The following is a 27,628-nucleotide window of genomic DNA, read 5'->3' as shown; positions in this document are numbered from 1 at the left end:
AAATGAGTGTGAAATAATGCGAATGTTAGTTTCCCATTTCCAATTATACCGCGCAGTCATTATGAGCAGGAAAAAAAGTCCCTTCATCGGTTTCACTTGATAAAATCCACTCTTTAAGTGTTCACTTACAATTTGCCCAAAGGTCGGAACTGGACGCGCCATTAAACCTTCCTCCGTGGCCGCTTTCTTTTATTTTAATCTTTACCATACACGTCCTTTTTGTTTTTTACATCTTTAAATCGTGTTTCACCCTCACACTGCTGCAAAAAGTCAGTGTTCAAAAACAAGAAGAAAAAAAATACTAAAATAAGGGGTATTTTATTTGAACTAAGCAAAATTATCTGCCAATAGAACAAGAATATTCGGCTTGTCAAGACTATGGCGTCACATTAGTGCCAAAAATCTGAGCGCATAAAAACTGTTATCGCACGCTGATTCTCCACTTTGTGCGCGCGCGCGACACCCTTTTGCGCGCGCGTGGTTCCTTTTTGTGCGCGCGCGGTGCATTTCTGCGCGCGCGCAGTCTCGGTCTGTGCGCTGTCATGTTTAATAACTGGGATTTGAATAGCGCTTTTCTAAGTACCCAAAGTCGCTTTACATGTAGAACCCATCAATCATTCACACCTGGTGGTGGTAAGCTACTTTCATAGCCACAGCTGCCCTGGGGTAGACTGACGGAAGCGTGGCTGCAATTTGCGCCAACGGCCCCTCCGACCACCACCTATCATTCATCATTCAATTCACCGGTGTGAGTGGCACCGGGGGCAAAGGGTGAAGTGTCCCGCCCAAGGACACAACGGCAGCGATTTTTTGGATGGTAAGAGGCGGGAAGCGAACCTGCAACCCTCAGGTTTCTGGCACGGTTGCTCTACCCACCACGCCATGCCGCCCCATGTTTCTTTTTGGCACTTTGGGGGCGGGTATGCTTAGACGGCCCCTTCTTTCTGATTGGTCAGGCGAAAAATGCTGAAAAATGCTCAGAGCCAATCAGAAGTATATCAGGGCGGGTCATCGTCAATATGTATCAAGATTTACGGAGGAAGAAGTGGATAAAAAAATGTCGCGCGCTGATGAAGGTTATTTCATACCACATAAACACAATACATTGTAATACAAAATGTGACCCAAGTAAATAATAAGACAATAAACACCATAATCACATCTTTCAGCCAGAACTGGTCCACCAGCAATAACATTATTTTATATTTTCACTTCTTCTTGAACATTTGTTTTCTAATTTATGGAATTTCTTTTGATTCAGCCATAAAATTAAATAAATAATCTTTGAATTTTGTTTTTAAAATGTTAAAAATAGCTTTTAATAATGTATTCTGAAACAGTTTAAAATAATCAGAGAACTGACTAACACTGACCCTACACAACTATGTTGCACAATTAAGTCTTTTTTTGTTTAAAGCGAAAGAGGTAATTTCAACAGGTACAGCATCCTATGTCATATCTACATGTAATAAGATTTGTAACAAGGCAAACCGTTTGTAAATTGGTCGAAAATCGAGCAAGTTATGGTAATTTAATTAGTACATGTACCATTGACATCAATGTAATGATTGAGGCTAGATGTCCGAGGTAAGATGGCTACAACGTTGCTACGCTGGAGAATGATTGGTCATATGAAAAATGCTCACAGCCAATCAGAAAGGAGGGGCCGTCTAAGCATACCCGCCCCCAAAGTGCCAAAAAGAAACATGACAGCGCGAGGAGAGATGCCAGGAGTACACAGAGAGCGCACAGACCGAGACAGCGCGTGCGCAGAAAGGCACCGCGCGCGCGCAAAAGGGTGTCGCGCGCGCGCACGAAGTGGAGAATCAGCGCGCGGTAACAGTTTTTATGCGCTTGGATTTTTGGCACTAATGTGACGCCATACAAGACTTTCCAAAACAAGTCAAATTAGCTAACCTCAATGAACCCAAAAATAGCATAAAATAAGTATATTCTCACTAGTAACAAGTGCACTTTTCTTGGTAGAAAAAAAGAGACCTTTTTGCTCAATATGTTGAAAAATATTCTTAAATGAAGTAAATGCTAGTGCCATTATCTTGACATAATGATATGCGCTCGGCATTACATTTCTTGAAACCAGCAAACTTATACTAAAAACTAATTTATTGTTCTTAAAGGGGAACATTATCACCAGACCTATGTAAGCGTCAATATATACCTTGATGTTGCAGAAAAAAGACCATATATTTTTTTAACCGATTTCCGAACTCTTAATGGGTGAATTTTGGCGAATTAAACGCCTTTCTAAAATTCGCTCTCGGAGCGATGACGTCACAACGTGACGTCACATCGGGAAGCAATCCGCCATTTTCTCAAACACCGAGTCAAATCAGCTCTGTTATTTTCCGTTTTTTCGACTGTTTTCCGTACCTTGGAGACATCATGCCTCGTCGGTGTGTTGTCGGAGGGTGTAACAACACCAACAGGGACGGATTCAAGTTGCACCAGTGGCCCAAAGATGCCAAAGTGGCAAGAAATTGGACGTTTGTTCCGCACACTTTACCGACGAAAGCTATGCTACGACAGAGATGGCAAGAATGTGTGGATATCCTGCGACACTCAAAGCAGATGCATTTCCAACGATAAAGTCAAAGAAATCTGCCGCCAGACCCCCATTGAATCTGCCGGAGTGTGTGAGCAATTCAGGGACAAAGGGCCTCGGTAGCACGGCAAGCAATGGCGGCAGTTTGTTCCCGCAGACGAGCGAGCTAAACCCCCTGGATGTCTTGGCTCACACCGTCCCGAAGATGATCAAGAGAAGAATATCGACCCTAGCTTCCCTGGCCTGCTGACATGAGGGTATGTCTACAGAATATATTAATTGATGAAAATTGGGCTGTCTGCACTCTCAAAGTGCATGTTGTTGCCAAATGTATTTCATATGCTGTAAACCTAGTTCATAGTTGTTAGTTTCCTTTAATGCCAAACAAACACATACCAATCGTTGGTTAGAAGGCGATCGCCGAATTCGTCCTCGCTTTCTCCCGTGTCGCTGGCTGTCATGTCGTTTTCGCTTGCATACGGTTCAAACCGATATGACTCAATAGCTTCAGTTTCCTCTTCAATTTCGTTTTCGCTACCTGCCTCCACACTACAACCATCCGTTTCAATACATGCGTAATCTGTTGAATCGCTTAAGCCGCTGAAATCCGAGTCTGAATCCGAGCTAATGTCGCTATAGCTTGCTGTTCTATGCGCCATGTTTGTTTGTGTTGGCATCACTATGTGACGTCACAGGAAAATGGACGGGTGTATATAACGATGGTTAAAATCAGGCACTTTGAAGCTTTTTTTAGGGATATTGCGTGATGGGTAAAATTTTGAAAAAAATTCGAAAAATATAATAAGCCACTGGGAATTGATTTTTAATGGTTTTAACCCTTCTGAAATTGTGATAATGTTCCCCTTTAATGGAAAGGCAACAAGGCAACATCTTGTTACTCTCGGGGTCTCCTAGCCACTCAGGCAAATCATATGGTCTAAAAATGCATTTTTCCATGGATAACATGACATCATCGCACCAAGTGCGTGCTCTTTCAGTCAATTAGTGCGCATATATAATATATACATTTTTTTATTGTAATTTTGAAGAATTTATCTGAATGTGCATCAGTCAATTAGTGCGCATATATACATTTCTTTTTTTTTATTGTAATTTTGAAGAATTCATCTGAATGTGCATGAACTATTTCTGTTCAAAATAGTTAGAAATGTTAAATGTTTAAATATTAACTGTCAGTTTACTGTACTGTGCCAACTGTACTACTATATGAGTACGTATTTTCTATTGTTTCATTGAAAATAAAACTGCAAAGTCCATTTGGCTGTCATCTGTTTTAATTATGAGACACAATTGTGTCAAAATCATGATTTTTTTTTTCACGCTTGAAGTAAGAAATGATCAGAGGTGGGTAGTAACGCGCTACATTTACTCCGTTACATCTACTTGAGTAACTTTTGGGATAAATTGTATTTCTAAGAGTAGTTTTAATGCAACATACTTTTACATTTACTTGAGTATATTTATAGAGAAGAAACGCTACTTTTACTCCGCTACTTTTATCTACATTCAGCTCGCTACTCGCTACTAATTTTTATCGATCTGTTAATGCACGCTTTGTTTGTTTTGGTCTGTCAGACAGACCTTCATAGTGCCTGCGTTTCAACAAATACAGTCACTGGTGACGTTCACTCCGTTCCACCAATCAGATGCAGTCACTGGTGACGTTGGACCAATCAAACAGAGCCAGGCGGTCACATGACCTGACTTAAACAAGTTGAAAAACTTATTGGGGTGTTACCATTTAGTGGTCAATTGTACGGAATATATACTGTACTGTGCAATCTACTAATAAAAGTTCCAATCAATCAATCAAAAATGTGAAGGAAAAAAGACCCTTTTTTTATTTCAACCGTACTTCCCGTCAAAAGCCTAAAGACTGACTGCACAGTTCCTGTCTTCACAATAAAAGTGCCGCTCCATCGCGCATGCGCTTTCAAAATAAGAGTCTCCGAAAGCCAGCGCAAACAAGCCAGCAAGCTACGGAGTTTGCCGCCAATGTGTTTCTTGTAAAGTGTATAAAAACGAATATGGAAGCTGGACAAATAAGATGCCAAAAACCAACCACTATCATGTGGTATTAGACAGAAAGGAAGACTTTTTTTTCTCTTCCATTCGAAAATGTGGACGTTATCATCACTACTGTCTGATTACAATCAATGCAAGTCATCAGAATCAGGTAATACACCAACTTATATTCTTGTCTTCATGAAAGAAAGGAATCTATATGTGTTAAACATGCATGTATATTCATTAAAACACCTTTAACATGTAAACAAAAACGGCAAAATAAATAAATATTAATTATATACTGTATATATCAATGTATGTATATATATATATATATATATATATATATATATATATATATATATATATGATATGTGTGTGTATGTTACTCATTAGTTACTCAGTACTTGAGTAGTTTTTTCACAACATACTTTTTACTTTTACTCAAGTAAATATTTGGGTGACTACTTACTTTTACTTGAGTATTAAATCTCTAAAGTAACAGTACTCTTACTTGAGTACAAATTCTGGCTACTCTACCCACCTCTGGAAATGATGACTTTAAAAAAGTAGTTTTATACTTGTGAGTGTTGATGACACAGCTTTGCAACACTTGATATTCTAGTTTCAAGCATGTTTTACTCAATATAGGTCATCACATCTCAGCAACAAGCTGTAATATCTTACTGAGATCATTTCGGACCAAAACACTTAAAACAAGTAAAACACTCTAACATAAAATCTGCTTAGTGAGAAGAATTATCTTATCAGACAGAAAATAAGCAAATATCACCCTTATTTGACATATTTCATCTTACTTAGATTTCACTTTATGCAATGCAGGTGTCAGTATTTATCACGCACAATACTGAAGAGGCACGTCTCTGTTTTCAGGCCTCAAAGTTCTAAGTGTCACATTTGAAATGGAGACATTGTGGAAGCGGGTGCATTCATAGATTTATTTTTCCACCCCCAGGGCCAGGTTTACGTGCAAAAGTCCAACTGTAGTATTGATGCGACGCAGTGTAAGTGTAGACGCAACAGGTGGCTCTGACCTGAGGCCTTTTAGCTAAATACTGTCTGGTTGGTGTCTGGTACTTTGCTTCTTAACTATTGTGATGTTGTGTTTCCATGTAGCAGCAAAATTCATCTTTGAAAGCTATACTGTAGTTGCTTTGATAATTTTCTATACCACATACTGAAAAATGAATGGGCCATTTTGACATTTGAAATCATGTTAACAGGCTAAAATGTTTAAAGAAAAATAGTTTTTGTCACAGCTTTGTGTTATAGTTAACACAGTATTTAATTGTTGTATTAGTATTTAAACTTTACACTTATTACTACGGATGTCCTGATCAACAACCTCTGATCCTGACCCATCTTTTTTGGCATTAGATCCGATTTTGAGTCCCGATCCTTTACCATACCTGCCAACTACTCCGGTTTTCCCGTAATTAGTACATTTTTCATCAACCTATTCCGGGTTACGGTTGCAGTGATAAAAAATACGGTTTTTCATTAATTATTTGATAAAAGCCAACACCAAGAATAGACATTTAGAATAGGATAGAATAGAAAGTACTTTATTGATCCCTGGGGGAAATTCAGCACCACAGTTTGCTCACAATAGACAATAATTATAAATTAAAGCTGCAAGCAGCGATGGACGGGACCGACTTTGACGGCACATAAAATCCAAACCGGAGCAGTAATTAAAACTCTTTGGTCAACTTTTAACCAGAAGGGTTCAATCTCTCTACTGTGCTAGTTTGAAGCCAACACGACAAATGCGCTCAGAGGAGATAATGTTTGAAAAAAGGTGACCGGTTTTTACAAAACTTTTGTTTTGAAGGGGGAATTGCAAACTTCCTGTTGATTTTTGCTGGGGGTTGTCAGTATATGAAATGTAGGTCTAAGTGAGACCTACACAGAAGTTTTTGTTTCATGTCTCTAAGACATTCTTACTGGAAGTTACAGGCAGTTTTGTCTGAGTTTTCTTCTGAGGAGCAGTTGTGTCTGTGTTTTCTTCCTCGGGGGCGCCAGAGCGCAATTTTGAGTTTTGAGGTTGTTTTTTTTTATTAGATCGCAATTTTTGCCAGTCCTGATGTGTGTCCCCAGTTTAGTGAGTTTTGAAGCATGTTAAGGGGGTCAAATTACAGCTCTCAGAGGCAAAAGTGACAGTTTTTACTAAATTTTTGTTTTGAAGGGGGAATTGCCAACTTCCTGTTGATTTTTGCTAAAATATGTCAATGTATGAAATCTAGGTCTAAAGCAGACCTACATAGAAGTTTTTGTTTCAAGTCACTACGACATTCTTACCGGAAGTTACAAGCAGTTTTGTCTGTGTATTTTCCTAGGGGGCGCTAGAGCGCAATTTTGAGTTTTGGGGATTTTATTTTTTTGATTAGATGGCACATTTTGCCAGTCTTGATGTTTGTGTCAAATATGGTGAGTTTTGAAGCATGTTAAAGGGGTCAAATTACAGCTCAAAGAGGCGGCGGAATAATAATAATAAAACCTTACAATTACAATAGGGTCCTCTGTCCCAAAGGGACATTGCGGTCCCTAATAATATAATATATATATAATATATAAATATATTCTACATATACTCTACATTTAAGTGCGGTCAAGAAGGAACATATGCATTATACAGACATATATTTGAAAGGCAATTTAAAATAAATAAAGAATAGTGAACAACAGGCTGAATTAAAGCTGCAAGCAGCATTGGTCGGGCCCGCATATTTGGCAGGTGCTAGTCCTAAATGTCCCAATACTTTTGTCCAGTGATAGTCATAAGTGTCCCAATACTTTTGTCTACTTTTAGTCTGAAGTGTCCCAAGACTTTTGTCTAGTGTACCTACCTTGTCTGCATTGTGTGGGCACGTTGGTGCTTCCTGCTTTTAAGCAGCCATCTTAAAAAAACAGCAGCGCAGCAGCATCAGCGCAGCGGGTCTTTGAAGGGTCATAAAATCAAAACCGGAGCAGGTATTAAAACGCTGTTCTGTTATTTTATACACAAGGGTTTAATCTCTCTCCTGTGTTAGTTTGAAGCCGAAACGACAAACGCGCTCAGAGTGGATAGTTTTTGAAGGAAGGTGACCGGTTTTTACAAAAAAATTGTTTTGAAGGGGGAATAGCAAACTTCCTGTTGATTTTTGCTGGGGTTTGTCAATCTATGAAATGTAGATCTAAGTGAGACCTACATAGAGGTTTTTGTTTCATGTCTCTCCGACCTTCCCAGTGGGAGTTACAGGCAGTTTTGTCAGTTTTTCCATCCGAGGAGCAGTTTTTTGTGCGTTTCATTAAAAAATTGCGCTAGAGCACAATTTTGAGATTTGGGGTTAGGTGTTTTTATTAGATGGCAATTTTTGCCAGTCCTGATGTGTGTGTTCAGTTTGGTGAGTTTTGAAGCATGTTAAGGGGGTCAAATTACAGCTCAAAGAGGCAAAAGTGACTGTTTTTAGTACTTTTTTGTCTTGAAGGGGGAATTGCCAACTTCCTGTTGATTTTTGCCCGAGAATATACTATTATGAAATCTAGGTCTAAGTCACACCTACATAAAGGTTTTTGTTTCATGTCTCTCCGCCTTCCTAGTGGGAGTTACAGGCAGTCAATTTTTTTTTTTTCGTAGGGGGCGCTAGAGCGCAATTTTGAGTTTTGAGTTTTTTGATAAAAAGTTTTGCCGTATATTACTGATGTGTGTGTAAAATTTGGTGAGTTTTGAAGTATGTTAAGGGGGTCAAATTACAGCGCAAAGTTGCGGAAGAATAATAATAATATTAAACCTTACAAATTCAATAGGGTCCTCAATCAATCAATCAATCTTTATTTATATAGCCCTAAATCACAAGTGTCTCAAAGGGCTGCACAAGCCACAACGACACCCTCGGTACAAAGCCCACATAAGGGCAAGGAAAACTCACCCCAGTGGGACGTCGATGTGAATGACTATGAGAAACCTTGGAGAGGACCGCATATGTGGGTAACCCCCCCCCCCCCCTCTAGGGGAGACCGAAAGCAATGGATGTCGAGTGGGTCTGACATAATATTGTGAGAGTCCAGTCCATAGTGGATCCAACATAATAGTAAGAGTCCAGTCCATAGTGGGGCCAGCAGGACATCATCCCGAGCGGAGACGGGTCATCAGCGCAGAGATGTTCCCAGCCGATGCACAGGCGAGCGGTCCACCCTGGGTCACGACTCTGGACAGCCAGCACTTCATCCATGGCCACTGGACCTGTGCCCCCCCCCCCCCTCAAGGAAAAGGGGAGCAGAGGAGAAAAGAAAAGAAACGGCAGATCAACTGGTCTAACAGGGGGGCATTGTAAAAGGACTCCCTTCGGGATTCCTTTTACAATGGGCCATGCGGGCCCTAATAAGTGTGCGTTATATGAGGCATAAATAACCAACTGGTATGTTAACGTAACATATTATGGTAAGAGTCATTCAAATAACTATAACATATAGAACATGCTATACGTTTACCAAACAATCTGTCACTCCTAATCGCTAAATCCCATGAAATCTTATACGTCTAGTCTCTTACGTGAATGAGATAAATAATATTATTTGATATTTTACGCTAATGTGTTAATCATTTCACACATAAGTCGCTCCTGAGTATAAGTCGCACCCCCGGCCAAACTATGAAAAAAAACTGCGACTTATAGTCCGAAAAATACGGTACTCCGTGATTGTGTGCTGCCGAATATGCTCCTGACGACGCGCCGTCATGCCCGTTAAAAAATATATATTAATTTTTATTGCAAACCGGTACTTTTCAAACTGAGTACCGTATTTTCCGCACCATAAGGCGCCCTGGGTTATAAGCCGCGCCTTCAATGAACGGCATATTTCAAAACTTTGTCCACCTATAAGACGCCCCGTGTTATAAGCCGCATCTAACTGCGCTAAAGGAATGTCAAAAAAACAGTCAGATAGGTCAGTCAAACTTTAATAATATATTAAAAACCAGCGTGATGTGGGCGCGCATGGAGTCGTATATCAACATGGACGGAGCTGCGTGAAAAAAGCCACCCGGCCTCTTCGCGTAAACTTCCCTTAACCACTCGCTCATCTTTTCTTCATCCATCCCTTCGAGTTAGCTTTTATGATGACGCCGGCTGGAAAGGTCTCTTTCGGCAAGGTCTTCCTTTTGAATATCACCATGGGTGGAAGTTTCTGGCCATTAACATGGCAAGCTAGAACCACAGTGAAGCATGACTTCTCATTCCCTGTGGTGCGAATATTCACCGTACGTGCTCCCGTTGTATCCACAGTGCGGTTCACAGGAATATCAAAAGTCAGTGGAACCTCGTCCATGTTGATAATGTTCTCTGGCCGGATCTTTTTTTCAGCTATCTTGTTTTTACAATATGCACGGAAAGTAGCCAGCTTTTCTTGAAAGTCTTTAGGCAGTTGCTGTGAAATAGTAGTCCGTGTGCGGATGGAGAGATTGCGTCTTTTCATGAACCGGATCCCTGTTGCTTAGTAGGAGCCATTTTGTGGTCTTTACAGATGTAAACACACAAAGGAAATGAAACGTAATATCCGCGCGCTTCTTCTTCTTCTACGCGGGCGGGTGGTTGCTTACAGTAGAAGAAGAAGCGCTTCCTGTTCTATGGAGGCGGGTGCTTACCTTGGCGGTTGCTTGTGTAGAAGAAGAAGCACTTCCTCTTCTACGGGGAAAAAAGATGGCGGCTGTTTACCGTAGTTGCGAGACCGAAACTTTATGAAAATGAATCTTAATATTAATCCATATATAAAGCGCACCGGGTTATAAGGCACACTGTCAGCTTTTGAGTAAATTTGTGGTTTTTAGGTGCGCCTTATAGTGCGGAAAATACGGTATAGTACCATTTTTGATTCATTAGTACCGCGATACTATACTAGTACGGGTATACCGTAGAACCCTACATGTGACTGACATGTGGTGACCCTGAAGGGAAAAAGCCAATAGACAAAAAAAGAGATTTATGAGGAATAATGAACACATCTCCACTATAATTCAGTCATAGGATCTGTGGTGGTTGGACCACCTGTAGAGTTGATGGAGGCTCCTCCCTTAACATGCATGCAGCTGGGGCCATTGGAAGACAAAGGGACAATGATGGAGTGACAACATGACACTGGCTCCATCCCCGGTTATTTCTAGCACAGTGGACACTGCCCAGTTACTCCCTCCCGCCCCACCACAAAAAAAAATGCCCACTTTTTCCTAAACCAGAAATAGGACACCTCAAATTTGGTACACCATTTGGTGTTGACACCATTATACGTAAAAAAAAAGGTCCATAGTCAACATTCAACCACTACCACCTCTGCCCCCGCTCGGCCTCCAGACCCACCACATGCTCATTGATGAAAGAGGCCCTCCTCCAGGAATGAAATGAGCTGGAAGGACATCAAGCGGCGAGCTCGCCCAGGCTCCGTGCTCCTCGGCCGGGGCCAGCGCTCGCCGGGTGTCACCCGCCATCCACAGCTCTATTCTCTCAGCCTATAAAGGGGAGGTTAATGAAGCATGGGGAGGGGAATTACACTAACGCTAACCGGCAGATGTCCCATTTTGTGTCCGGCTACAATAAACAATACATTTGCATGAGAAAAGGAGGCATGCTCAGAAAGCCATGTTGCACTTTTTTTCTTGATCCTCCTACTTATTTTTGGAGATCAAACTTGTTGCCTTTTTGCCTGATTGTGTCTACAGGTAAAAGCCAGTAAATTAGAATATTTTGAAAAACTTGATTTATTTCAGTAATTGCATTCAAAAGGTGTAACTTGTACATTATATTTATTCATTGCACACAGACTGATGCATTCAAATGTTTATTTCATTTAATTTTGATGATTTGAAGTGGCAACAAATGAAAATCCAAAATTCCGTGTGTCACTTGCTGGTAGACGGCTGCGTTGACCCTGGATCTCAGGAAACAGAGTGGACCGACACCAGCAGATGACATGGCACCCCAAACCATCACCCAACCATGCAAATTTTGCATTTCCTTTGGAAATCGAGGTCCCAGAGTCTGGAGGAAGACAGGAGAGGCACAGGATCCACGTTGCCTGAAGTCTAGTGTAAAGTTTCCACCATCAGTGATGGTTTGGGGTACCATGTCATCTGCTGGTGTCGGTCCACTCTGTTTCCTGAGATCCAGGGTCAACGCAGCCGTCTACCAGCAAGTTTTAGAGCACTTCATGCTTCCTGCTGCTGACCTGCTCTATGGAGATGGAGATTTCAAGTTCCAACAGGACTTGGCGCCTGCACACAGCGCAAAATCTACCCGTGCCTGGTTTACGGACCATGGTATTTCTGTTCTAAATTGGCCCGCCAACTCCCCTGACCTTAGCCCCATAGAAAATATGTGGGGTGTTGTGAAAAGGAAGATGCAGAATGCCAGACCCAAAAACGCAGAAGAGTTGAAGGCCACTATCAGAGCAACCTGGGCTCTCATAACACCTGAGCAGTGCCAGAAACTCATCGACTCCATGCCACGCCGCATTAACGCAGTAATTGAGGCAAAAGGAGCTCCAACCAAGTATTGAGTATTGTACATGCTCATATTTTTCATTTTCATACTTTTCAGTTGGCCAACATTTCTAAAAATCCCTTTTTTGTATTAGCCTTAAGTAATATTCTAATTTTGTGACACACGGAATTTTGGATTTTCATTTGTTGCCACTTCAAATCATCAAAATTAAATGAAATAAACATTTGAATGCATCAGTCTGTGTGCAATGAATAAATATAATGTACAAGTTACACCTTTTGAATGCAATTACTGAAATAAATCAAGTTTTTCAAAATATTCTAATTTACTGGCTTTTACCTGTATTTCATGTCAAACCACATTTGTTTCTGAATGCTGATGCCCATTCATAGTCAAGTTGCTTTTCTTCCTAATAGTCAAGGCATGTTACATGCGTTTTTAAACATCCATATTAGGGATGTCCCGATCCAGGTTTTTGCACTTCCGATCCGATACCGATACTGGCCTATCCGAGCATGTATTAAAGTTTAAAGTTATTTAGCCTACTTAGTTGTCAGAATCATGTTGAAAAGGGTTTTAGTACTCTTGATAACAACTAGCCAGCTGAATTAGGGGAGTTTGAATAATACACAATGGTTGGTAACAAGAAACTGACCTGTTTATTCAAGGATAAACACAAAATAGACAAAATTATACATGACAAACAGAAATGGCATCATTGAACTAGGACTGGGCGATATGGCCTTTTTTTAATATTGCGATATTTCAAGGCCATATTGCGATACACGATATATATCTGGATATTTTGCCTTAGCCTTGAATGAACACTTGATGCATATAATCACAGCAGTATGATGATTCTATGTGTTTTGATTGATTGATTGAGACTTTTATTAGTAGGTTGCACAGTGAAGTACATATTCCGTACAATTGACCACTAAATGGTAACACCCCAATAAGTTTTTCAACTTGTTTAAGTCGGGGTCCACTTAAATTGATTCATGATACAGATATATACTATCAGATATATACTATCATCATAATACAGTCATCACACAAGATAATCACATTGAATTATTTACATTATTTATAATCCAGGGTGTGGAGGGGGGCGCCGGATGTAAGTGTCAAAAAGACAGCCAAAAGAGTTTGATATGAGAATAAATCTAAAGTTAAAATATAGGGTAGAAATGCACCCATTTGCAGGAAATGTAGTCTTGATTTTCAACATTTTCTTTCAAGGCTTGCATGTCTACATTAAAACATTCTTCTTCATACTGCATTAATATATGCTACTTTTAAACTTTCATGCAGAGAAGGAAATCACAACTAAAAAAAATCACTAATTTTTTCAGGGACAAACTGTAAAAACGGATTATTAATCTACTTGTTTATTTACTGTTAATATCTGCTTATTTTCTGTTTTAACATGTTCTATCTACACTTCTGTTAAAATGTAATAATCACTTATTCTTCTCTTCTTTGATACTTTACATTAGTTTTGGATGATACCACAGATTTAGGTATCGATCCGATACAAAGTAGTTACAGGATCATACATTGGTCATAATTAATTCATGTGTCCAGGGATGTATTTCTTGAGTTTATGAACATAATGTAAATGCAAAAAAAAAAAGGAAAAAAGATTTTGTGATGCTAAAAAAAAATATGTCGATTACCGTATTTTTTGGACTATAAGTCGCATTTTTTTTCATAGTGCGACTTATATATGTTTTTTTCCTTTTTTATTATGCATTTTCGGCAGGTGCGACTTATACTCCGAAAAATACGGTAATCATAGTAGCATCGACTGGATTGTACTTGGTATCATTACAGTGGATGTCAGGTGTAGATCCACCCATGGTGTTTGTTTACATCTTTTTTTAAAGGGTGCTCACATGCCTGATTAGTTTCAAATCATGTTTAGACTTTTTTTCAGTGTCAGTGGTCACAATCGTTGGTAATATTTGTCATTGCGTCGCCTCGGTGGAAACTGATGCGTCAGCAGGGAAGGTACCCAAAACAAAGGGTCCGTCATTGTTTGTGTGTTTGTTCAAGAGTCACACTTGTGAAGTAATTAGTGTTTACCAGCATATCCTGCTGAAAGGAAGCACGGTGAAATGGTTATTTAAAGCAGAGAGGAACTGACTGGGGGGTTGCTATTGTGTCAGTCTACACACACACACACACACACACACACACAAATTCTTGTATTTGTTACCTTCTTGAGACCTGAGAATAATGCCTACCTCTTTAGGACCAGCCTTTCTAGATATATAAAGATGTGTATTTACAACATTAATAATATATACATACTATGCAAATATAAAAAAGCTTGTTGTGAAAAATTAGTTGGAATTTCACAAGAAAAAGGTCACAATTTCACAAGAAAAACTTAGAATTTTGGCAGTATTATAATAAAAGTCGTCATTTTACTCAACGCAAGTCAAAATTTTACAAGAAAAACTGAACATTTGTGCAATGTTATGATAAAAGTTGGAATTTTACTCAATAACAGTCGCAATTTTACAAGAAAAGCTTCAACTTTTGACAATTTTATGAAAAGAGTCGTAATTTTACTCGACAAAAGTCAGAATTTTACAAGAAAACTTTAAAACTGTGGCAATACTATGATAATAATCGGAAATTTTACTTGGCAAAATTATGACAAAAGTCATAATTTTACTCAAAAAATGTCACTACTTTACAAGAACAACAAAAACAAAAGTCAGAATTGTATATGACAAATGTCACCATTTTGCATTAAAAAGTAATAATTTTACGAGAAAATATTTCAATATTACAGAAATAGAAAGAATTTGAGAAATTGTTCCTAATTGTATGAGAAAAAAGTCAACAGATTGTGAGAAAAAGACTGCTTTTAGGAATAATGCCTACCTCTTTAGGACCAGCCTTTCTAGATATATAAAGATGTGTATTTACAACATTAATAATATATACATACTATGCAAATATTAAAAAGCTTGTTGTGAAAAATTAGTTGGAATTTCACAAGAAAAAGGTCACAATTTCACAAGAAAAACGTAGAATTTTGGCAGTATTATAATAAAAGTCGTAATTTTATTCAACGCAAGTCAAAATTTTACAAGAAAAACTGAACATTTGTGCAATGTTATGATAAAAGTTGGAATTTTACTCAATAACAGTCGCAATTTTACAAGAAAAGCTTCAACTTTTGGCAATTTTATGAAAAGAGTCGTAATTTTACTAGACAAAAGTCAGAATTTTATAAGAAAACTTTAAAATTGTGGCAATATTGTGATAATAATCGGAAATTTTACTTGGCAAAATTATGACAAAAGTCATCATTTTACTCAAAAAATGTCACTACTTTACAAGAACAACAAAAACAAAAGTCAGAATTGTATATGACAAATGTCGCCATTTTGCATTAAAAAGTAATAATTTTACGAGAAAATATTGCAATATTACAGAAATAGAAAGAATATGAGAAATTGTTCCCAATTTTATGAGAAAAAAGTCAACACATTGTGAGAAAAAGACTGCTTTTAGGAATAATGCCTACCTCTTTAGGACCAGCCTTTCTAGATATATAAAGATGTGTATTTACAACATTAATATTATATACATACTATGCAAATATTAAAAAGCTTGTTGTGAAAAATTAGTTGGAATTTCACAAGAAAAAGGTCACAATTTCACAAGAAAAACTTAGAATTTTGGCAGTATTATAATAAAAGTCGTAATTTTACTCAACGCAAGTCACAAGAAAAACTGAACATTTGTGCAATATTATGATAAAAGTTGGAATTTTACTCAATAACAGTCGCAATTTTACAAGAAAAGCTTCAACTTTTGTCAATTTTATGAAAAGAGTCGTAATTTTACTCGACAAAAGTCAGAATTTTACAAGAAAACTTTAAAATTGTGGCAATACTATGATAATAATCGAAAATTTTACTTGGCAAAATTATGACAAAAGTCATCATTTTACTCAAAAAATGTCACTACTTTACAAGAACAACAAAAACAAAAGTCAGAATTTTATAACACAAATGTCACCATTTTGCATTAAAAAGTAATAATTTTACGAGAAAATATTGCAATATTACAGAAATAGAAAGAATATGACAAATTGTTCCCAATTTTATGAGAAAAAAGTCAACACATTGTGAGAAAAAGACTGCTTTTAGGAATAATGCCTACCTCTTTAGGACCAGCCTTTCTAGATATATAAAGATGTGTATTTACAACATTAATAATATATACATACTATGCAGATATTAAAAAGCTTGTTGTGAAAAATTAGTTGGAATTTCACAAGAAAAAGGTCACAATTTCACAAGAAAAACGTAGAATTTTGGCGGTATTATAATATAAGTCGTAATTTTACTCAACGCAAGTCAAAATTTTACAAGAAAAACTGAACATTTGTGCAATGTTATGATAAAAGTTGGAATTTTACTCAACAGTCGCAATTTTACAAGAAAAGCTTCAACTTTTGGCAATTTTATGAAAAGAGTCGTAATTTTACTCGACAAAAGTCAGAATTTTACAAGAAAACTTTAAAATTGTGGCAATATTATGATAATAATCGGAAATTTTACTTGGCAAAATGATGACAAAAGTCATCATTTTACTCAAAAAATGTCACTACTTTACAAGAACAACAAAAACAAAAGTCAGAATTGTATATGACAAATGTCGCCATTTTGCATTAAAAAGTAATAATTTTACATAAAGTAATAATTTTACGAGAAAATATTGCAATATTACAGAAATAGAAAGAATATGAGAAATTGTTCCCAATTTTATGAGAAAAAAGTCAACACATTGTGAGAAAAAGACTGCTTTTAGGAATAATGCCTACCTCTTTAGGACCAGCCTTTCTAGATATATAAAGATGTGTATTTACAACATTAATAATATATACATACTATGCAAATATTAAAAAGCTTGTTGTGAAAAATTAGTTGGAATTTCACAAGAAAAAGGTCACAATTTCACAAGAAAAACTTGGAATTTTGGCAGTATTATAATAAAAGTCGTAATTTTACTCAACGCAAGTCAAAATTTTACAAGAAAAACTGAACATTTGTGCAATGTTATGATAAAAGTTGTAATTTTACTCAATAACAGTCGCAATTTTACAATAAAAGCTTCAACTTTTGGCAATTTTATGAAAAGAGTCGTAATTTTACTCGACAAAAGTCAGAATTTTACAAGACAACTTTAAAATTGTGGCAATACTATGATAATAATCGGAAATTTTACTTGGCAAAATGATGACAAACGTCATCATTTTACTCAAAAAATGTCACTACTTTACAAGAACAACAAAAACAAAAGTCAGAATTGTATATGACAAATGTCACCATTTTGCATTAAAAAGTAATAATTTTACGAGAAAATATTTCAATATTACAGAAATAGAAAGAATTTGAGAAATTGTTCCCAATTTTATGAGAAAAAAGTCAACACATTGTGAGAAAAATACTGCTTTTAGGAATAATGCCTACCTCTTTAGGACCAGCCTTTCTAGATATATAAAGATGTGTATTTACAACATTAATATTATATACATACTATGCAAATATTAAAAAGCTTGTTGTGAAAAATTAGTTGGAATTTCACAAGAAAAAGGTCACAATTTCACAAGAAAAACTTAGAATTATGGCAGTATTATAATAAAAGTCGTAATTTTACTCAACGCAAGTCACAAGAAAAACCGAACATTTGTGCAATGTTATGATAAAAGTTGGAATTTTACTCAATAACAGTCGCAATTTTACAAGAAAAGCTTCAACTTTTGGCAATTTTATGAAAAGAGTCGTAATTTTACTCGACAAAAGTCAGAATTTTACAAGAAAACTTTCAAATTGTGGCAATGCTATGGTAATAATCGAAAATTTTACTTGGCAAAATGATGACAAACGTCATCATTTTACTCAAAAAATGTCACTACTTTACAAGAACAACAAAAACAAAAGTCAGAATTGTATATGACAAATGTCACCATTTTGCATTAAAAAGTAATAATTTTACATAAAGTAATAATTTTACGAGAAAATATTGCAATATTACAGAAATAGAAAGAATATGAGAAATTGTTCCCAATTTTATGAGAAAAAAGTCAACACATTGTGAGAAAAAGACTGCTTTTAGGAATAATGCCTACCTCTTTAGGACCAGCCTTTCTAGATATATAAAGATGTGTATTTACAACATTAATAATATATACATACTATGCAAATATAAAAAAGCTTGTTGTGAAAAATTAGTTGGAATTTCACAAGAAAAAGGTCACAATTTCACAAGAAAAACTTAGAATTTTGGCAGTATTATAATAAAAGTCGTAATTTTACTCAACGCAAGTCACAAGAAAAACCGAACATTTGTGCAATGTTATGATAAAAGTTGGAATTTTACTCAATAACAGTCGCAATTTTACAAGAAAAGCTTCAACTTTTGGCAATTTTATGAAAAGAGTCGTAATTTTACTCGACAAAAGTCAGAATTTTACAAGAAAACTTTAAAACTGTGGCAATACTATGATAATAATCGGAAATTTTACTTGGCAAAATGATGACAAAAGTCATCATTTTACTCAAAAAATGTCACTACTTTACAAGAACAACAAAAACAAGTCAGAATTGTATATGACAAATGTCACCATTTTGCATTAAAAAGTAATAATTTTACGAGAAAATATTGCAATATTACAGAAATAGAAAGAATATGAGAAATTGTTCCCAATTTTATGAGAAAAAAGTCAACCCATTGTGAGAAAAAGACTGCTTTTAGGAATAATGCCTACCTCTTTAGGACCAGCCTTTCTAGATATATAAAGATGTGTATTTACAACATTAATAATATATACATACTATGCAAATATAAAAAAGCTTGTTGGAATTTCACAAGGAAAAGGTCACAATTTCACAAGAAAAACATAGAATTTTGGCAGTATTATAATAAAAGTCATAATTTTACTCAACGCAAGTCAAAATTTTACAAGAAAAACTGAACATTTGTGCAATGTTATGATAAAAGTTGGAATTTTACTCAATAACAGTCGCAATTTTACAAGAAAAGCTTCAACTTTTGGCAATTTTATGAAAAGAGTCGTAATTTTACTCGACAAAAGTCAGAATTTTACAAGAAAACTTTAAAACTGTGGCAATACTATGATAATAATCGGAAATTTTACTCAGCAAAATGATGACAAACGTCATCATTTTACTCAAAAAATGTCACTACTTTACAAGAACAACAAAAACAAAAGTCAGAATTGTATATGACAAATGTCACCATTTTGCATTATAAAGTAATAATTTTACATAAAGTAATAATTTTACGAGAAAATATTGCAATATTACAGAAATAGAAAGAATATGAGAAATTGTTCCCAATTTTATGAGAAAAAAGTCAACACATTGTGAGAAAAAGACTGCTTTTAGGAATAATGCCTACCTCTTTAGGACCAGCCTTTCTAGATATATAAAGATGTGTATTTACTACATTAATAATATATACATACTATGCAAATATTAAAAAGCTTGTTGTGAAAAATGAGTTGGAATTTCACAAGAAAAAGGTCACAATTTCACAAGAAAAACTTAGAATTTTGGCAGTATTATAATAAAAGTCATAATTTTACTCAACGCAAGTCAAAATTTTGCAAGAAAAACTGAACATTTGTGCAAAGTTGGAATTTTACTCAATAACAGTTGCAATTTTACAAGAAAAGCTTCAACTTTTGGCAATTTTATGAAAAGAGTCGTAATTTTATTCGACAAAAGTCAGAATTTTACAAGAAAACTTAAAAATTGTGGCAATACTATGATAATAATCGGAAATTTTACTTGGCAAAATGATGACAAAAGTCATAATTTTACTCAAAAAATGTCACTACTTTACAAGAACAACAAAAACAAAAGTCAGAATTGTATATGACAAATGTCACCATTTTGCATTAGAAAGTAATAATTTTACGAGAAAATATTTCAATATTACAGAAATAGAAAGAATTTGAGAAATTGTTCCCAATTTTATGAGAAAAAAGTCAACACATTGTGAGAAAAAGACTGCTTTTAGGAATAATGCCTACCTCTTTAGGACCAGCCTTTCTCGATATATAAAGATGTGTATTTACAACATTAATAATATATACAGTACATACTCTGCAAATATAAAAAAGCTTGTTGGAATTTCACAAGGAAAAGGTCACAATTTCACAAGAAAAACTTAGAATTTTGGCAGTATTATAATAAAAGTCGTAATTTTACTCAACGCAAGTCAAAATTTTACAAGAAAAACTGAACATTTGTGCAACGTTATGATAAAAGTTGGAATTTTACTCAATAACAGTCGCAATTTTACAAGAAAAGCTTCAACTTTTGACAATTTTATGAAAAGAGTCGTAATTTTACTCGACAAAAGTCAGAATTTTACAAGAAAACTTTAAAATTGTGGCAATGCTATGATAATAATCGGAAATTTTACTTGGCAAAATGATGACAAACGTCATCATTTTACTCAAAAAATGTCACTACTTTACAAGATCAACAAAAACAAAAGTCAGAATTGTATATGACAAATGTCACCATTTTGCATTAAAAAGTAATAATTTTACGAGAAAATATTTAAATATTACAGAAATAGAAAGAATTTGAGAAATTGTTCCCAATTTTATGACAAAAAAGTCAACACATTGTGAGAAAAAGACTGCTTTTAGGAATAATGCCTACCTCTTTAGGACCACCCTTTCTCGATATATAAAGATGTGTATTTACAACATTAATAATATATAAATACTCTGCAAATATAAAAAAGCTTGTTGGAATTTCACAAGGAAAAGGTCACAATTTCACAAGAAAAACTTAGAATTTTGGCAGTATTATAACAAAAGTCGTAATTTTACTCAACGCAAGTCAAAAATTTACAAGAAAAACTGAACATTTGTGCAATGTTATGATAAAAGTTGGAATTTTACTCAATAACAGTCGCAATTTTACAATAAAAGCTTCAACTTTTGGCAATTTTATGAAAAGAGTCGTAATTTTACTCGACAAAAGTCAGAATTTTACAAGAAAACTTTAAAATTGTGGCAATATTATGATAATAATCGGAAATTTTACTTGGCAAAATGATGACAAAAGTCATCATTTTACTCAAAAAATGTCACTACTTTACAAGAACAACAAAAACAAAAGTCAGAATTGTATATGACAAATGTCACCATTTTGCATTAAAAAGTAATAATTTTACAAGAAAATATTTCAATATTACAGAAATAGAAAGAATTTGAGAAATTGTTCCCAATTTTATGAGAAAAAAGTCAACACATTGTGAGAAAAAGACTGCTTTTAGGAATAATGCCTACCTCTTTAGGACCACCCTTTCTAGATGTATAAAGATGTGTATTTACAACATTAATATTATATACATACTATGCAAATATTAAAAAGCTTGTTGTGAAAAATTAGTTGAAATTTCACAAGAAAAAGGTCACAATTTCACAAGAAAAACTTAGAATTTTGGCAGTATTATAATAAAAGTCGTAATTTTACTCAACGCAAGTCAAAATTTTACAAGAAAAACTGAACATTTGTGCAATATTATGATAAAAGTTGGAATTTTACTCAACAGTCCCAATTTTACAATAAAAGCTTCAGCTTTTGGCAATTTTATGAAAAGAGTCGTAATTTTACTCGACAAAAGTCAGAATTTTACAAGAAAACTTTAAAACTGTGGCAATACTATGATAATAATCGGAAATTTTACTTGGCAAAATGATGACAAAAGTCATCATTTTACTCAAAAAATGTCACTACTTTACAAGAACAACAAAAACAAAAGTCAGAATTGTATATGACAAATGTCACCATTTTGCATTAAAAAGTAATAATTTTACGAGAAAATATTTCAATATTACAGAAATAGAAAGAATTTGAGAAATTGTTACCAATTTTATGAGAAAAAAGTCAACACATTGTGAGAAAAAGACTGCTTTTAGGAATAATGCCTACCTCTTTAGGACCACCCTTTCTAGATATATAAAGATGTGTATTTACAACATTAATAATATATACATACTATGCAAATATAAAAAAGCTTGTTGGAATTTCACAAGGAAAAGGTCACAATTTCACAAGAAAAACTTAGAATTTTGGCAGTATTATAATAAAAGTCGTAATTTTACTCAACGCAAGTCAAAATTTTACAAGAAAAACTGAACATTTGTGCAATGTTATGATAAAAGTTGGAATTTTACTCAATAACAGTCGCAATTTTACAAGAAAAGCTTCAACTTTTGGCAATTTTATGAAAAGAGTCGTAATTTTACTCGACAAAAGTCAGAATTTTACAAGAAAACTTTAAAATTGTGGCAATACTATGATAATAATCGGAAATTTTACTTGGCAAAATGATGACAAAAGTCATCATTTTACTCAAAAAATGTCACTACTTTACAAGAACAACAAAAACAAAAGTCAGAATTGTATATGACAAATGTCACCATTTTGCATTAAAAAGTAATAATTTTTACGAGAAAATATTTCAATATTACAGAAATAGAAAGAATTTGAGAAATTGTTCCCAATTTTATGAGAAAAAAGTCAACACATTGTGAGAAAAAGACTGCTTTTAGGAATAATGCCTACCTCTTTAGGACCACCCTTTCTAGATATATAAAGATGTGTATTTACAACATTAATATTATATACATACTTTGCAAATATTAAAAAGCTTGTTGTGAAAAATTAGTTGGAATTTCACAAGAAAAAGGTCACAATTTCACAAGAAAAACTTGGAATTTTGGCAGTATTATAATAAAAGTCATAATTTTACTCAACGCAAGTCAAAATTTTGCAAGAAAAACTGAACATTTGTGCAAAGTTGGAATTTTACTCAATAACAGTCGCAATTTTACAAGAAAAGCTTCAACTTTTGGCAATTTTATGAAAAGAGTCGTAATTTTACTCGACAAAAGTCAGAATTTTACAAGAAAACTTTCAAATTGTGGCAATGCTATGATAATAATCGGAAATTTTACTTGGCAAAATGATGACAAAAGTCATCATTTTACTCAAAAAATGTCACTACTTTACAAGAACAACAAAAACAAAAGTCAGAATTGTATATGACAAATGTCACCATTTTGCATTAAAAAGTAATTTTACGAGAAAATATTGCAATATTACAGAAATAGAAAGAATATGAGAAATTGTTCCCAATTTTATGAGAAAAAAGTCAACACATTGTGAGAAAAAGACTGCTTTTAGGAATAATGCCTACCTCTTTAGGACCACCCTTTCTAGATATATAAAGATGTGTATTTACAACATTAATAATATATACATACTATGCAAATATAAAAAAGCTTGTGAAAAATGAGTTGGAATTTCACAAGAAAAAGGTCACAATTTCACAAGAAAAACTTAGAATTTTGGCAGTATTATAATAAAAGTCGTACTTTTACTCAACGCAAGTCAAAATTTTACAAGAAAAACTGAACATTTGTGCAATGTTATGATAAAAGTTGGAATTTTACTCAATAACAGTCGCAATTTTACAAGAAAAGCTTCAACTTTTGACAATTTTATGAAAAGAGTCGTAATTTTACTGGACAAAAGTCAGAATTTTACAAAATTGTGGCAATATTATGATAATAATCGGAAATTTTACTTGGCAAAATGATGACAAAAGTCATCATTTTACTCAAAAGATGTCACTACTTTACAAGAACAACAAAAACAAAAGTCAGAATTGTATATGACAAATGTCACCAGTTTGCATTAAAAAGTAATAATTTTATGAGAAAATATTTCAATATTACAGAAATAGAAAGAATTTGAGAAATTGTTCCCAATTTTATGAGAAAAAAGTCAACAGATTGTGAGAAAAAGACTGCTTTTAGGAATAATGCCTACCTCTTTAGGACCAGCCTTTCTAGATATATAAAGATGTTTATTTACAACATTAATAATATATACATACTATGCAAATATTAAAAAGCTTGTTGTGAAAAATTAGTTGGAATTTCACAAGAAAAATGTCACAATTTCTCAAGAAAAACTTAGAATTTTGGCAGTATTATAATAAAAGTCGTAATTTTACTCAACGCAAGTCACAAGAAAAACTGAACATTTGTGCAATGTTATGATAAAAGTTGGAATTTTACTCAATAACAGTCGCAATTTTACAAGAAAAGCTTCAACTTTTGACAATTTTATGAAAAGAGTCGTAATTTTACTCGACAAAAGTCAGAATTCTACAAGAAAACTTTAAAATTGTGGCAATACTATGATAATAATCGTAAATTTTACTTGGCAAAATGATGACAAAAGTCATCATTTTACTCAAAAAATGTCACTACTTTACAGAATTGTATATGACAAATGTCACCATTTTGCATTAAAAAGTAATCATTTTACGAGAAAATATTGCAATATTACAGAAATAGAAAGAATATGAGAAATTGTTCCCAATTTTATGAGAAAAAAGTCAACACATTGTGAGAAAAAGACTTTTAGGAATAATGCCTACCTCTTTAGGACCAGCCTTTCTAGATATATAAAGATGTGTATTTACAACATTAATAATATATACATACTATGCAAATATAAAAAAGCTTGTTGTGAAACATTAGTTGGAATTTCACAAGAAAAAGGTCATAATTTCACAAGAAAAACTTGGAATTTTGGCAGTATTATAATAAAAGTCGTAATTTTACTCAACGCAAGTCAAAATTTTACAAGAAAAACTGAACATTTGTGCAATGTTATGATAAAAGTTGGAATTTTACTCAATAACAGTCGCAATTTTACAATAAAAGCTTCAACTTTTGGCAATTTTATGAAAAGAGTCGTAATTTTACTCGACAAAAGTCAGAATTTTACAAGAAAACTTTCAAATTGTGGCAATATTATGATAATAATTGGAAATTTTACTTGGCAAAATGATGACAAAAGTCATCATTTTACTCAAAAAATGTCACTACTTTACAAGAACAACAAAAACACAAGTCAGAATTGTATACGACAAATGTCACCATTTTGCATTAAAAAGTAATAATTTTACGAGAAAATATTTCAATATTACAGAAATAGAAAGAATTTGAGAAATTGTTCCCAATTTTATGAGAAAAAAGTCAACACATTGTGAGAAAAAGACTGCTTTTAGGAATAATGCCTACCTCTTTAGGACCACCCTTTCTAGATATATAAAGATGTGTATTTACAACATTAATAATATATACATACTATGCAAATATTAAAAAGCTTGTTGTGAAAAATGAGTTGGAATTTCACAAGAAAAAGGTCACAATTTCACAAGAAAAACGTAGAATTTTGGCAGTATTATAATAAAAGTCGTAATTTTACTCAACGCAAGTCAAAATTTTACAAGAAAAACTGAACATTTGTGCAATGTTATGATAAAAGTTGGAATTTTACTCAATAACAGTCGCAATTTTACAAGAAAAGCTTCAACTTTTGGCAATTTTATGAAAAGAGTCGTAATTTTACTCGACAAAAGTCAGAATTTTACAAGAAAACTTTAAAATTGTGGCAATACTATGATAATAATCGGAAATTTTACTTGGCAAAATGATGACAAAAGTCATAATTTTACTCAAAAAATGTCACTACTTTACAGAATTGTATATGACAAATGTCACCATTTTGCATTAAAAAGTAATAATTTTACATAAAGTAATAATTTTTCGAGAAAATATTGCAATATTACAGAAATAGAAAGAATATGAGAAATTGTTCCCAATTTTATGAGAAAAAAGTCAACACATTGTGAGAAAAAGACTGCTTTTAGGAATAATGCCTACCTCTTTAGGACCACCCTTTCTAGATATATAAAGATGTGTATTTACAACATTAATAATATATACATACTATGCAAATATAAAAAAAGCTTGTTGGAATTTCACAAGGAAAAGGTCACAATTTCACAAGAAAAACTTAGAATTTTGGCAGTATTATAACAAAAGTCGTAATTTTACTCAACGTAAGTCAAAGTTTTACAAGAAAAACTGAACATTTGTGCAATATTATGATAAAAGTTGGAATTTTACTCAATAACAGTCGCAGTTTTACAAGAAAAAGCTTTTAAAATGTCGGCAATTCTATGAAAAGTCATAATTTTACCCGACAAAAGTCACAATTTTATAAGAAAACTTTAACATTTTGGCAATGTCGTAATAATAATCGGAAATTTGCTTGGCAAAATTATGACAAAAGTCATCATTTTACTCAGAAGATGTCACTACTTTACAAGAACAACAACAAAATTTACAATATTGTGGTAAAAGTCCGAATTTCACTGTTTTGCATTAAAAAGTGATAATTTTACATTAAAAAAAAAAATTTACGAGAAAATATTGCAACATTACAGAAACAGAAAGAATATGAGAAAAAAGTTCCCAATTTTATAAGAAAAAAGTTGACACTGTGCGAAAAAGACTGCTTTTAGTTATTTATTTTTTTTGTTTGTTTTTGTTTGTAATTGTTTTTTAATCTTCATTTACTTCAAGTTATTACAGTATGTTTCTATATACATATTTATTAATTTTTTTGGAATTAATTTTGGCCAAAGGGGGTGCATTTCAATTTCTTACACACACTTGTTATTACATATGTTGGCCAGAGGGGGAGCACTTCAAGTTTTTACACACACTTGTTATTTCATATGTTGACCAGAGGGGGAGTACTTTTAAAACAAACACACAGTCGATTTGAAAAATCCCTCCTTTTTGGGACCACCCTCATTTTGATAGATTTCAGGGAGGTGTTTAGGGCACCTCCGACCGGTAGGAGACCACAGGGAAGACCCAGGACACGTTGGGAAGACTATGTCTCCTGGCTGGCCTGGGAACGCCTCGGGACTGGCAGGAGCTGGACGAAGTGGCTGGGTAGAGGAAAGTCTGGGCTTCTTTGCTTAGGCTGCTGCCCCTGTGACCAGACCTTGGATAAGCAGAAGATGGATGGATGGAATAGGGAAGTCCATCTTTAGCTTCAATCTTCCATCCATCCATTTTCTACCGCTTGTCCCTTTTGGGGTTGCCGGGGGTCGCCGGAGCCTATCTCAGCTGCATTTGGTGGGTAGGCCATATATTGCACCTGTCAATGTTTACTTTTGTATGCACGTTAAATCAACAAAAAAATCCTGACTTTGGAGCAATGTTCACGGACTCTAGTATTTGGCTCTCTATTGAAAAAAAAAATCCTGACTTTGGAGCAATGTTCACGGACTCTAGTATTTGGCTCTCTATTGAAAAATCCTGACTTTGGAGCAATGTTCATGGACTCTAGTATTTGGCTCTCCATTGAAAAATCCTGACTTTGGAGCAATGTTCACGGACTCTGGTATTTGGCTCTCTATTGAAAAATCCTGACTTTGGAGCAATGTTCACGGACTCTAGTATTTGGCTCTCTATTGGATGCAATGGTTTTCCGCATTGGGACCATGATTTCGGTCTTAACTTGATCACCGGTCCTCATACGGAAGGTACTTTTCCTTGTTGATACCCTAATACAAGACCTAA

At 34.4% G+C, this 27,628-nt stretch overlaps 1 protein-coding gene across 2 annotated transcripts in view; it reads left to right on the top strand.

Annotated features, from left to right (window-relative positions):
- Window positions 1-27,628, top strand: part of cdk6 (cyclin dependent kinase 6) — a 219,962-nt gene that overhangs the window by 56,097 nt on the left and 136,237 nt on the right. The window lies entirely within an intron of this gene.

Source organism: Nerophis lumbriciformis, linkage group LG21, assembly GCF_033978685.3.
Source record: "Nerophis lumbriciformis linkage group LG21, RoL_Nlum_v2.1, whole genome shotgun sequence".
In the NCBI taxonomy this organism is placed as follows: Eukaryota; Metazoa; Chordata; class Actinopteri; order Syngnathiformes; family Syngnathidae; genus Nerophis; species Nerophis lumbriciformis.
This window is presented reverse-complemented; position numbering and strand designations above follow the sequence as displayed.